Genomic DNA, 13,789 nt, shown 5'->3' with positions numbered 1-13,789 from the left:
AGCGCTTGAGACAGAGCCGTGGGATGGGGAGGGGGAGGAAACCCTGCGCCTTCTCTTAGAAGGACAAGGTCTGGGATCAGATGATGAATCCTCCGTGAGCTCTGATGGACGGAGGTCAGAGGATAGGAGTCCTCTGTCAAGAGTATTAGAGGCACCCTGAGAGGGGGCCTGATGCATATTCATCAAAGTCCTGGACAAAAGTCCCATGGACTCAGCAAATGACTGGGATATGGACCTAGAAAAGGACTCTACCCAGGCCGGGGGTTCAATCACAGGTGCAGCAGCAGCCTGAGAGACCACAGGGGGTGAGACTCCAGGCTGTGGCACCAAGTTAGAGCAACCATCACAGTGTCGATAAATGCTCGGCTCAGGCAGCAGGAGCTTACATGCAGTGCATGCAGAATAAAGCTTCGGAGCCTTGCTCCTTGTGTGAGACATGCTGCTGGAGTGGGGGCTTTGCAGAGAATGAACTCCAGGGAGAATATACAGAGGTCCACAACCGGAGACCGGCTGTGGCTTACAAGACCGCTGAGCGCGGTGTTGTGTGCCCTCCAGATCCCGAAACCCGGTCCCCCAGAGCGCAGCACCTCAGCAGAGATGCAGAATGCAGGATGTCCCAGAGCAGAGTGAACTCTGCCTGAGAAATGGAGGGGGCGGGACTAGGGGCGTTCCTATAAAAGAGCGGGAACTGGAGGGCTATAGAGACCTGCCGGGAAGGAGGGACGCCCCAGCAGTGGGGAGTGTTCCTCCCCTGTGTAGAACGGCCGCCGGGAGGAGCCGAACCTGTCCCTCTGCATGAGTGACATGCGAGGGCAGGAAAACTAAACTAGGCCTCCGGCGAAGCCGGGGCCTAAATTTAAGCGGCGAGGCCGACAAGCAGGCACCATCGGCGCGGTTCTCAGGCAAAAGCTGGAGAACCCGCCGGAAAAGTTAAAAACAATCACATACAGCATACTCTCCCCTTACAATAAAGAACCGGGACCCCCAACATAAACGTCTCAGGTACTTAGCTGCTGAGACGCAGGGCCATGTCCCTGGGGATGAGTGGTTCGGTCCAACAGAATCCTCAAGGGGCTGTGGATGGAGACCTGACTCCTGCCAGGCATGGAGACCGTGCTGGCTCCCACTTCAAGCCAGAGCCCAGAAGGGATGGTGAAGGAGCGCGGCATGTAAGGCTTCAGCCTTGTAAATCAACCTTAACAACACCGCCGACACAGTGGGGTGAGAAGGGACATGCCGGGAGTCCAGACATGGACCCGCTTTTCTTCAAACTCTTTCCAAAAGTCAAACAATCAGATGAGAATGCATGTGTGGATGTATGACCTCCTGAACACAAAGCGATAAACTGGCTAGGACTGGCTACCAGGGGGTGTATAAGCTCAGAGGGAGGAGCTACACTTTTAAGTGTAGTACTTTGTGTGTCCTCCGGAGGCAGAAGCTAAACACCCATGGTCTGGGTCTCCCAAAGGAACGATAAAGAAAGGGAGAGACGTCATTTTCCAGAAAATCGTTTTTTCTGGGTGAGCTCTCTGCTTGACCAGAATGGCGGTAAAGTTAGAATTATTAGAAAAATATCTTGGGACTCACTTAGGATTTTTAAGCAAACTGTTTTTGAAACCGCCGCAGGCGTATCTTCTTCTACCGATAGAGTCTGGTGAACATCCGAGACTAAACTGTCAACCATCTCCCGGATATCGGATGCCTGCTCCGCGTCCAGGTCCAAGTCGGAGTTCGACTCTGGAGACATATCATTGTAGGCAGACTCTGACGCAGAATCGGACTCGGGAGTCATCGTGTGATGTGGATGGGCTGCATGTGTAGACCCGTTTAGAGGATTTCTTCTGGATCCTGGTGGGGACCCTATCCTGAGCCTGGGGTGCAGGGTCGTTCTGGTCCTCCGAGGTAGCCTGAGGAGCAGGGTCGTCCTGGTTCCCCGAGGGAGGTTGGAGAGCTGGTAGGTGCTGTAAGAACGAAACCAGGGACTGGGAGACTTTGGTTAGGTCAGCTACCGATTGTGAGAGAAAGGAAGCCCACTTGTGGGGGACGCAAGAGTCCTCATCCACGGGGGAATCCTGGGATGTCACCACGACTGGGGCATCGCAGTCCTGACACAGGTGGGGGGATGGGGGATTCTGATTGCAGGACGTGCAACCTAAGTAACGCACTATAAGGGGAGTGTGGGTCTCCCGGGCTTTTGAATTAGACATAATGCAAAGCGATGCAGTAATCTGCTAGCTCTCTTTAACTTCTATGGAAGTTATAGAGTCTCCTAGTGCGGACAAGGGCTACCCTTCAGTATTATTCCAGTAAATAGTTCGAACCCGCAGCACCAAGCCTCCTGAGCAAGTAGAGCTTACCCAGTCCAGACCCTGAAGCAGAAAGCTGCTGGCTGTGTCCCCCGGGCAGAATGTCGCTTCCCCTAGGATGGCGCTACTGTCGTGGGCGTATCAGCAGCCTGAGGGTTTCAGAGCCGGAAAACAGCCTGTGCTGATATCCTCCTGCAGAGCTGTGAGGAGCAGATAGAGCCCTCACCTTTGTGGGGGCGGGATATCTGCCTGTATGCACGAGGCTCCCAGCGTTATGCAGAGATGGAGCGGCCCCCACCTTGCGGGGGCGGGGCTTCATACAGAGCAGCTGAAGCAGAGAGACCCTCTCCCCGCCGCTCCAAGCTGAACAGGACTTGCCTGGAGATGATGTTCCCTACCTTCGTCCAGAGCATCCGTTGGAAGCCGCGCCAGCTGGGTAAGAACCTGGAGGTACGCAGACTTCAGCTCAGCTGCATCGCATCATGCAGCAAATAGGCAGACGGCAGGCTTGATCCGGGTCTTGGAACTGCCGAATGTCGCCACTCTCGGTGCCGCTTGTCTAGAATCGTGACAAGGGGGAGCCTGGGAGGACGTAAATATGGGGGGCTCTGAGCACCAGGGTAACGCAGAGAGTCATCGTCCGGTAATTTAGGAAGAGGGGAGACCTGGCGGCGGAGCCACCCTGTGACCCTCTTTAGTGGGAGAGCAGGAGTGTGGCACACCCTGTCGCCCATCTGTGAGAATAGAACAGAAAAGAGGTTAGTGGGCTAAAAAACGCGCCCGAACTGGGAAAAAAACGTAAAAGTCAAAAGGGCCTGAAAAGAGGCCCATGTCCACCTCCTAGGACACTAAGCAAAAAACTGGCTTACTTCCTGGTCAGTCACAGGGTATATACTGCGGAGGAGGAGCTAACTTTTTTTCTTAAGTTTGCCTAGTGTCAACCTCCTGGTATCAGCAGCATATACCCATGGTCCTGTGTCCCCCAATAAGGTGAGAGAGAAATAAGGGTTGCATCCTGATTGTAAAAGACAACCAATCAGACTTTTAAGGCATTTTTATACTCTATTTAGAATGTATTTGACAATATCATCTAGTAAACAAAATGTGCTAATGTTCCTTTGCGTGCTCCTGAGAGATACCCTATAAAGCATTAAGGAGAAGAAATAGATATACCCAAGTGCAGCTGAGATGTATTCTGACACACTTTGGATGACAGGAGCACTCAATTCTTTCATGGCATCCTCCAAAACATCGTCCAGGACATAAGCCACATCCTGCATAAAACAAAAGAATCTCTGTTTAGGTGTATAAGCACATAGTCAAAATGAATATTTATTGGTTCCAAGCAAATGGAGCTGCACACGGATGCAGTAATGTCGGTAATTGGTGGTTGCGAAAGGCCCAAGAAATCTCAGATTTGTGTGAATGTGGTGTTAAATAAATATTTGGAGCCATCAAATTTCTTTTGAAAGAAGGGTTGCCTATACAAGACCACATTTTTCTGACTTCCTAATCCGCCATGTTACAAATGTGAAATTATCTTAACACCAGTATAGGATGGTATTTTGTAGTACCTCTTCACTGAATTTTGGCTTGGGAGGAGATGGTGGTGGCTCAGGGGGCAGGATGGGCTGAAACACAGCTTGAGCAGGCACAGAACTGGACTCCTTGGCATCAGGCATTGGAAGTACAGCAGGACGTTTCGTTTCTTCAAGAGCAGGTTTTTCTGTTGATATACAAGCAAGTTAATGAAGATCGAAACTAAAATCAGGAGTCACGGAAAATCTACATATAAAAATCCAATTAATTTGTATGTTATTAGATGTGCCATAAAGTCCCTTTCTAGAGGAGACTGCACCAATAGGCACTACCACTAGGAGGTCAACACTAGGTAGAAAAAAGCTTTGGCCTTTGCCTGGAGGGCTATGCCCTCTCCTCAGGCACAAGGCAGCCAAAAGCAATAAGAAATGAAAGAAAAAAAATAAACAAATCTAAACAACCAGGAACCAGAACTCAGGAAAGAGAACAATGCCCATAGGCAACTAGAACGGACAATGGAAAAGTGGAAATAAAAATAGTGTGGGATCTGTGTCCTGCAATGTAAGTAACAAGAAAATCATTTACAAAAACTGGATTTTCTCGCTAATAGCACTGGAGGATACCGCACCATGGGGCATCATAGATCAAATGTCCCAGAAAGTGAGTATTACCAAAAAACTTGACCGTGCAGATCACCAAGGGCATGGTGGCTCGCAACACTGGGTGATCACTAACACTTAAAGGGAACCTGTCATCAGAAATTTAGCTTGAAACCTAAAAGCTTCCCCCTCTGCAGCTCCTGGGCTGCATTCTAGCAAGGTTCCTGTTGTTTATGTGCCCCCTTTCTGACCAAAATAAAGACTTTATAAAGTGGTACCTTTTTGTATTCAAATCGTGATAATGGTACACGGGGGAGGGCTCTCTGGTGGCCATTAGTCTGCCTCAAAGTCGCTTTAGGCCGTCCTCATCGCTCCATTCCATACTTCAGGACGCCGCCCACTGCGCCCGAGGTGCCGCGCATGCGAGGACCGCTGGTGACGTGTGCGCAGGCACGAGGTTATGGGCGGCGCTGTGATTGCATTGCAAGTGCCCACCCATTATCTCGTGGCCACGCTCTCCCCTCTGCCTCCAGCGTTCTGCGCAAGCGCTGGCCAGATGACCCGACGTTGGAAAGTTCTGCGCAGAACGCTGGAGGCAGAGGGGAAAGGGCGGGCACCCTGAAGTATGGAATGGAGCGATGGGGACGGCCTAAACCGACAGGAGGCAGACTAACGGCCACCAGAGAGCCCGCCCCCGTGTACCATTATCAAGATTTGAATACAAAAAGGTACCACTTTATAAAGTCTTTATTTTGGTCAGAAAGGGGGCACATAAACAACAGGAACATTGCAAGAATGCAGCCCAGGAGCTGCAGAGGGGGAAACTTTTAGGTTTCAAGCTAAATTTCTGATGACAGGTTCCCTTTAAGCAATAGAATGAACAAGTGTGAGAGCTAAAAAAAAATATAATAAAGGGAGCTCCCAGTTCCGGGAGACCGAGAGGTGTGATGGGAGAACAATGCTCCACAAACGGAGAGACTATTTTTGGAGGTTAGCCCCTATCAATGATAAAAAGACTAGCCTTGAAGCAAAGCTGGGTAAATCAACAATGGAGATCTCTGGAAAATAGGACAAGTCTAAAGGTACCGTCACACTAAGCAACTTACCAGCGATCCCAACAACGATAGGGATCGCTGGTAAGTTGCTAGGAGGTTGCTGGTGAGATGTCACACTGCGACGCTCCAGCGATCCCACCAGCAACCTGACCTGGCAGGGATCGCTGGAGCGTGGCTACACGAGTTGCTGGTGAGCTCACCAGTGACCAGCCCCCAGCGCCGCGTGGAAGATGCTGCGCTTGGTAACTAAGGTAAATATCGGGTAACCAACCCGATATTTACCTTGGTTACCACCGCACGGAGCTACACGTGCAGAGAGCAGGGAGCAGCGCACACTGAGCGCTGGCTCCCTGCTCTCCTAGTTACAGCACACATCGGGTTAATTACCCGATGTGTGCTGCAGCTACAGGTGCACAGAGCAGGGAGCAGCGCACAATGCTTAGCGCTGGCTCCCTGCTCTCCTAGTTACAGCACACATGGGGTTAATTACCCGATGTGTGCTGCATCTAAATGTGCACAGAGCAGGGAGCAGCACACAATGCTTAGTGCTGGCTCCCTGCTCTCCTAGTTACAGCACACATGGGGTTAATTACCCGATGTGTGCTGCATCTAAATGTGCACAGAGCAGGGAGCAGCACACAATGCTTAGTGCTGGCTCCCTGCTCTCCTAGTTACAGCACACATGGGGTTAATTACCCGATGTGTGCTGCAGCTAAATGTGCACAGAGCAGGAGCCGGCACTGACAGTGAGAGCGGTGGAGGCTGGTATCGAAGGTAAATATCGGGTAACCAAGGACAGGGCTTCTTGGTTACCCGATGTTTACTGTGGTTACCAGCCTCCGCAGAAGCCGGCTCCTGCTCCTGCACATTTAGTTGTTGCTGTCTCGCTGTCACACACAGCGATCTGTGCTTCACAGCAGGACAGCAACAACTAAAAAATGGCCCAGGACATTCAGCAACAACCAACGACCTCACAGCAGGGGCCAGGTTGTTGCTGGATGTCACACACAGCGACATCGCTAGCAACATCACAAAAGTTGTTCGTTACCAGCGATGTTGCTAGCGATGTTGCTTAGTGTGACGGGGCCTTAACATCCAGATTAATTCACAAAGGTGGATTGATGGGAGCAAAGATCATGAGGGTTCACCAAGAGAAGAGGAAAGTCTCCTAGTCATTCTCTGAGTATTGCCAAGAGCTAAAGTTAGAGTTTGCATTAGAAGTGGTAATTTGAAAAAAGCAGTTCCCATGAAAGAGACACGATGTAGAGTCTCACCTACTGGCTTAAATGAGACGGCGAGCTTCAAGCCCCATTTATAAATATGAAAAAATTTGTAATCCTTTTTAATCTACTTTTTCATTTATATAATTTAATCCTGTGTGCACCACAATATGTTTATATTTGCAACATAGTAGTCTAATTTTTGTTCCATCTAATTCTAGCTCCTATGATTTGCATGAAGCAGCACTTTAAAATCTTCATTTGCTGATATACCTGATCAGTATGGCTGAATATTATATCCATATTACATCTAAAGGCCCCGTTACACGCAACGACATTACTAACGAGAGGTCGTTGGGGTCACGGAATTCGTGACGCGCATCCAGACTCGTTAGCGACGTTGTTGTGTGTGACACATACGAGTGACCGCTAACGATGCAAAATACTTACCAAATCGTTGATTGTTGACACATCGTCCATTTCCCAAATATCGTTGCTGGTGCTGGACGCAGGTTGTTCGTCGTTCCTGAGGCAGCACACATCGCTACGTGTGACACCCCAGGAACGACGAACACCACCGTACCTGCGTCCTCCGGCAATGAGGTGGGCGTGACTTTCATGCGGCTGCTCTCCGCCCTTCCGCTTCGATTGGACGCCTGCCGTGAGACGTCGCTGTGACGCCGCACGAACCGCCCCCTTAGAAAAGGGGCTGTTCGCCGGCCACAGCAACGTCGCTAGGAAGGTAAGTATGTGTGACGGGTACTAGCGATTTTGTATGCCACGGGAAGCGATTTGCCAGTGACGCACAAACGACGGGGGCGGGTGCTTTCACGAGTGACATCGCTAGCGATGTCGCTGTGTGTAAAGACCCCTTAAGGCATTGACATCTGATACAAGAAAAGAAGATGAGGGAAAAGAACCCACTGATTTACTATATCATAATGTCTTTAAAATTCTATCGAGTGATGTATTTATATATTTCCTTGTGTCTTCATTATATCTATACATTCTATTTACTATTGTGATTTTTACGGCGGTTTCCATACAGTCATTTGGATATGCTGTATATATTTTGAACAGGTGGTGGCACATATTGGGCATGCGCTGTAGTGCCGTAATTGAAAAGTGCCCCTAAGCTCGTCTTGGCTGGATACATGTGACCGTGTGGTCATATGAGTGGAGACACACACATGTTCCTTCGTTGCCCAGGTCCCTGATGATGCCGGGATGCGGGTCTTCCATCATGTCGTGTCATCATAACGATGTTGTGCCCACACACCACCTGACCTATCGCGACTGACACACCGCATTTTATGCTAACATGCCCCTTTCGGCCATCTTTTTCTAATACATCTCTAGTTGCTCTATACAACCTGCATTGTGTACCAGGTGTAATGCTCACATGCACCTTAGTAATTATTTTACAGGAGATATATATATATATAACACTTACTCTATACACTTATCTCCTGATGAAACTAGTATAGCGGTGAACCGCACATTGGGTTCATCTGTGCCTATCTGCATGTCACAAGGTATTTATAGGAGGCTGTACATATGGATCCTTACAACACATCATAAAATACTAATCATGTATAATCTATGCAGTATTTTTTTGACAAAAATCCTATTAAGCAGAGCTGTCATTCCATGTCTTATTCTCTGTGCATGTTGTTTTCCTAATACACTAATTGTTATTGTAGTTCTTTTACAATCATATGCGCACTGATCATTCTCCGCTAATTCATATATTATGGACATTGGCAGATAGACCTTTGTTTACCGTGTCATTGTTGCTGCACCTATTTTGGGTACTGTGCTCCTCCTCACCTATAATATTTGATAGTATGACAATCATGATCTGTACTTAACTATATAGTTCCTATTTTTCTAATCTAATTAGCAACTACAGAAAAAATAAAATCTACTGTGGTTCTCGGTTATATCGATAAGTTTGCATATTTGTGGTTTTGAGAAAATAGTAATTTAAATATTTCAGTAATTAGTTTTTATTTTAGGTTTTTAACTTGGTTATAAGAAGAAAAAAAAAGAAAACACTTTCCCGGTGGCATCCTTTTTACTTACCTGTTGGTATTGCAGGTTCATAACTGCTGATACTTCCAGTATATTTATTCTGGGCATCAAAGCTGCAAACCGGCATATGCAAAAAAAACTGTGGGAGTGGAGCTCCATTCACAATTTCCCCTATAGACATTTGCCGCTTAGAACTGATATAGGAGCTCCTCTTTGGCTGCAAAGGAACCAAAGGCTCAACAAATGCAGCACGATTCAGCTCTACAAAACTTTCAAGAAAAAAAGAAAACAAACATTAATTATCAAAGACAATTAAGACTGTATATTCCAGAGATTTCCAATCTTAAGACACACTTACCCTTCACTAACACTTAAGCCATAGGATGCAAGAAAATCTATAGCTTCCTCAGTATCATGGAAAGAGAGGAGACGAACCATGTTTTCTAGAGGAAATAGTGTGGGTCTCTGATAACTGGCTGTGTACGCTACATTCAAGGCACGCAATGCATCTCTTCGTATCTGGGAGAGACACAGATAAAGCATTAAATTGCACCCAGAAACAAATTAAAAAGTTTAAGCTTTGACCAGAGTAATCTATTACCTGGGGGAAATAACAATGTAATATGCAGCTGTTAAGGTAAGATGCAGAACGGACAAGCTTGAAGAATCGGACAAAGTTAGTGCTATTTAGCGCTGCGAACACTTGGACGGCATACTTCACTTCTTCTGCGTTGCGAACAGACTCTGGAAACTGTTGCACTTCTCTGAAGAAAAAAGAAAAAATGTATTCAATTTAGGCAATTTCAAAAAGAAGATTTTTGTGTACTCACCGTAAAATATTTTTCTCTGAACCTTCATTGGGGGACACAGGACCATGGGTGTATGCTGCTGTTGCCAGGAGGTTGACACTAGACACCATGCAAACTAATAAGAAAAAAAAGTTAGCTCCTCCTCCGCAGTGTACACCCTGTGACTGACCAGGAACCAAGCCAGTTTAGTGCATAAGCAGTAGGAGAAGCTGTAGCTATAGTTATTCAAGAAATAAGAAATTACCATTCCAAAACAAGGCAAGTGCTGTGTTCCCCAATGAAGGCTCAGAGAAAAAGATTTTACGGTGAGTACACAAAAATCTTCCTTCCTTTCTCTCTTGACTTATTGAGAGACACAGGACCATGGGACTTCACAAAGCAGTCCCTGGGAGGGAAAAAACCCTTAACAACTGGTAAAGTCAGAACAACAGACTGACCGTTAACTATAAAAGGTAGTAAAGAACTGAGACGATTCCTTCCAAGTCAGAGGTGAGTCACCGCCGCTTGCAGAACCTGTCTTCCCCAGGGCAGCATCCGCAGAGGCCTGCGTATGCACCCTGTAGAACCTGGTAAACGTGTGGACGCTGGACCAGGTAGCGGCTTTGGAAAGTTGAACAGCCGAGGCTTGATGGCGAAAAGCCAAGGAAGCTCCCACCACTCGGGTGGAATGAGCCTTCACCCTTCCCGGGAGGTTGGCGCCCCTGACCCTGTAGGCCTCTTGGATAGCTGATCTAATCCAAAGGCCAATTGTGGATTTTGAGGCTGAGGCACCTTTCCTCTGCCCCTCCACTGAGGACAAAGAGTGTCTGATTTGCAAAACAGCGCAGTCCGAGAAACAAATCCTCAGAGCCCTGACAAGATCCAAGTTATGCAGAGCCTTTTCAAATGAATGGACCAGAGCCGGACAGAATGAGGGCAGGGCGATTTCTTCATTAAGGTGAAAGGGAGAAACTACCTTTGAGAGGAAAACAGTGAAGGCTGGAGTACTAGCTTGTCCTGGTGGGAAACCAGGTAGGGAGCCTGATGTGACAGGGCTCCCAATTCCGAAACTCGCCTGACAGACGTGATAGCCATTAGAAACACAACTTTCCAGGAGAGTAATAGGAGAGAGATTTCGAGCAGAGGTTCAAAAGGCGATTGCTGGAGGATCCCTAAAACCAAATTAAGGTCCCACGGATGCAGAGGCTGATGATCGGGAGGAACTAGATGGGCTACACCCCCTTTAAGTTGTAAGCGGCGACTTTCCACTTTGTTCACACCATGAAAGAAAAGATCTTCAGGTTCTATGATAAATGCGAGCCGAGGAGAGCTTTCTGAGATTTATCATAGTGGAAAAGACCTTGGGGGAGTAGACCAGCTCTGGCTAGAATCCAGGATTCAAGAGCCACGTCGTCTAACGCAGCCTTGCGGAGTTCTGGTGGCAAATCGGCTCCTGTGACAGAAGATCTGGGCAGTCAGGAAGCCGTCAGAGTGTCGCCTGGTAATTGGACGAGCTCCGAGTACAAGGCCCTCCTGGGCCAATCTGGTGCCACCAATATCACAGAGACTCCCTCCGCCTTGACCTTCTTGATCACCCTCGGAATGAGGGGAAGCGGAGGGAATATGTAAGGGAGACGAAACTGCGACCACGGCAGGACCAGGGCGTCGGAGTGCATTGCGTGTGGGTTGCGAGATCGGGCTAGGAAGGGGAGGACCTTGGTGTTTTGGCGAGATGCCATGAGGTCCACGTCTGAAGGACCCCACCTGTGACAGATCTGTTGGAACACCTCGTCGTGGAGGGACCACTCTTCCGCTGCTAGACCTTGTCAGCTTAGGAAGTCCGCGGCCCAGTTCTCTACTCCTGGGATGTGAACCGTGGAGATGGCAGAGGCATGAGTCTCTGCCCAACGAAGGATCTTTTGAATTCTTCATCGCTGCTAAGCTGCGGGTCCCTCCTTGATAACTTATGTATGCTACAGCAGTGGCATTGTCGGATTGAATCCGAACAGGGAGACCCGAGAGGAACCCTGAAGGGCCAGAAGGATGGTCCTTGACTGTAAAATGTTGATCGGTAGGGTGCGTTCCAGGAGAGACCAGCGACCCTGAACCGTGTGATGATGGAATATAGCTCCCCAATCTATCAGGCTGGCCTCTGTCGTGACTACTTGCCAGTGAATCGGGAGGAAGTATCTCCCTTGGGAGAGCGAAGAGTGATGGTCCCACCAGAGTAGGGGGTGAATCAGCCTCTGGGAAAGAATAACAGGTCGGTCTAGGGAAGCCAGTTTCCTGTCCCACGCTGAAGGGAGAACCAGCTGAAGAGGACGAAGGTGAAACTGAGCGAACGGGATGGCTTCCATCTCCGCCACCATCTTCCCCAAAGTTCTCATCCAGAACTGCAGAGGTAGCCTGCGATTGCGCCGGAGGAACTGAATGCCCTGCCTCAGAGAGGTCCGTTTCTCTACTGGTAGAAACACCCAAGCTCGAGAAGTGTCTAGGACCATGTCCAAAAAGACGAGACGTTGAGATGGGACTAAAGACTACTTTTGGCGGTTGACGAGCCAGCCCAACCTCGAGAGAGTGTCCAAGCAGATTTGCACACTCTCTGAGAAGGCAGGAAATGACTGTTTGTTTATGAGGAGGTCATCCAGATACGGGATGACTACAATGCCTCTGGGGCGAAGCACGGTCATGACAGCGAACAAGTAGGTGTCTTGTATATCAATGGAGGCCAGGAATTCTCCCGGTTCCATGGACACAATCACAGACCTTAGTGACTCCATGTGAAAGAGTCGAGTCCACACTGCCCTGTTTACCCTCCTCTTGAGACTTAAAATAGGACAGGCTGAGCTGTTCTATTTGGGGAACCAGGAAAAGGTTCGGGTAAAAGCCTGTGTAAAGTTGTTTGGTGGGAACTGGTATGATGACGCCTGCATCGCGAAGTGCTGCGATTGCCTGAGACAAGGCTCGATTTTGGGCCATGAATTTGGGAATGCATGATTGCAGGAAACGTCTCAGAGAAAGGTGAACTCGATTTTGTAACCGGTGGATACCAGTTCTCGCACCCAGGCGTCGTCTATGTAGGAAAGCCAGGCGTCCTGAAACAGGGAAATCTCTTGCGAGGTGTGCGCTTTGGGCGCTGTTGTGGAAGAGAGGTGCTCTTACCCCCTGTTGCACCATGCATGATCCTATCGAGTGTTTTGCCGAAAAGGCGAAACCATGAAAGGGTAATCCCGTCATGCACTCCACCCTTTTAGCCAGGGAGTCCGACGAATCACCACTGAGTTGCTGGCCACCGTGGCGGCATAATTTGCCGAGTCTAGGGTAGCGTATATAAAGGTATTTGGCGGCCATGGATATTTGGTCAATTAGCTCAATCAACTCGGAAGGCAAACCTTCTGCATGGAGGCCTCTCTGTAAACTTTTGCTCCAGACCGCAAGAGCTTTAGTAGCCCCCACTGAGGCAAATGAGGGACAGAGGGAGGAACCTGCCGCCTTAATAGACCGAGCCAGAGCCTCAACGGTGAGGTCGGTGGGTTCTTTGAGAGAGGCACTGTCTGAAATAGAGAGTACAGTGTGCTTGGCCAGTCGAGACACAGGAAGGTCAACAGGGAACTCTGCCCAATCCTTCACTAGCTCCGGTGAGAACGGATAGAGAAGGGAGAGGCACCGTTGCAAGGAAACGTTTTTTTCTGGGTGAGCTCTCTGCTTGACCAGAATGGCGGTAAAGTCAGGATTATTAGAAAAATATCTCAAGGCTTGCTGAGGTTTTTTCAAAGAAACCGTTTTTGAAGCCGTAGGCGGATCTTCCTCCACCGACAGAGTTTGGTTAACAGCCGAGATACGATTAAACCGTCGATCATCTGCCGGATATTGGACGCCTGCTCCGCGTCCAATTCCAGGTCGGAGTCCAACTCTGGAGACATACCGTAGGCCAACCCTGACGCAGAGTCAGACTCTGAGTCATCTTGGGATGAGGTTGGGTAGTGTGGAACCGTTTGGAGGATTTCTTCTAGATCCTAGTGGGGACCCTATCCTGAGCCTGAGATGCCGGGTTGTTCTGGTTATCAGAAGGCGCCTGGGGAGCAGGGTCGTCCTTGTTCTCCGAGGGATGTTATAGCTGGTAGGTGCTGTAAGACCGAAACCAGAGACTGGGAGACTTGGTTAGGTCAGCTACCGATTAGGAGAGGGAGGCAGCCCACTCAGCGGGAGTGCGAGAGTCCTCATCTGCAGTGGCGGGGGGATCCTGGG

At 48.9% G+C, this 13,789-nt stretch overlaps 1 pseudogene; it reads right to left on the bottom strand.

Moving 5' to 3' along the window:
• Positions 1–13,789, bottom strand: part of LOC142280475 (germinal-center associated nuclear protein-like) — an 89,318-nt pseudogene that overhangs the window by 51,706 nt on the left and 23,823 nt on the right.

This window comes from Anomaloglossus baeobatrachus, unplaced genomic scaffold (genome assembly GCF_048569485.1).
Source record: "Anomaloglossus baeobatrachus isolate aAnoBae1 unplaced genomic scaffold, aAnoBae1.hap1 Scaffold_452, whole genome shotgun sequence".
Classification (NCBI taxonomy): domain Eukaryota; kingdom Metazoa; phylum Chordata; class Amphibia; order Anura; family Aromobatidae; genus Anomaloglossus; species Anomaloglossus baeobatrachus.
Note: the sequence above shows the minus strand (reverse complement) of the source record. Positions and strands in the feature narration are given on the sequence as shown.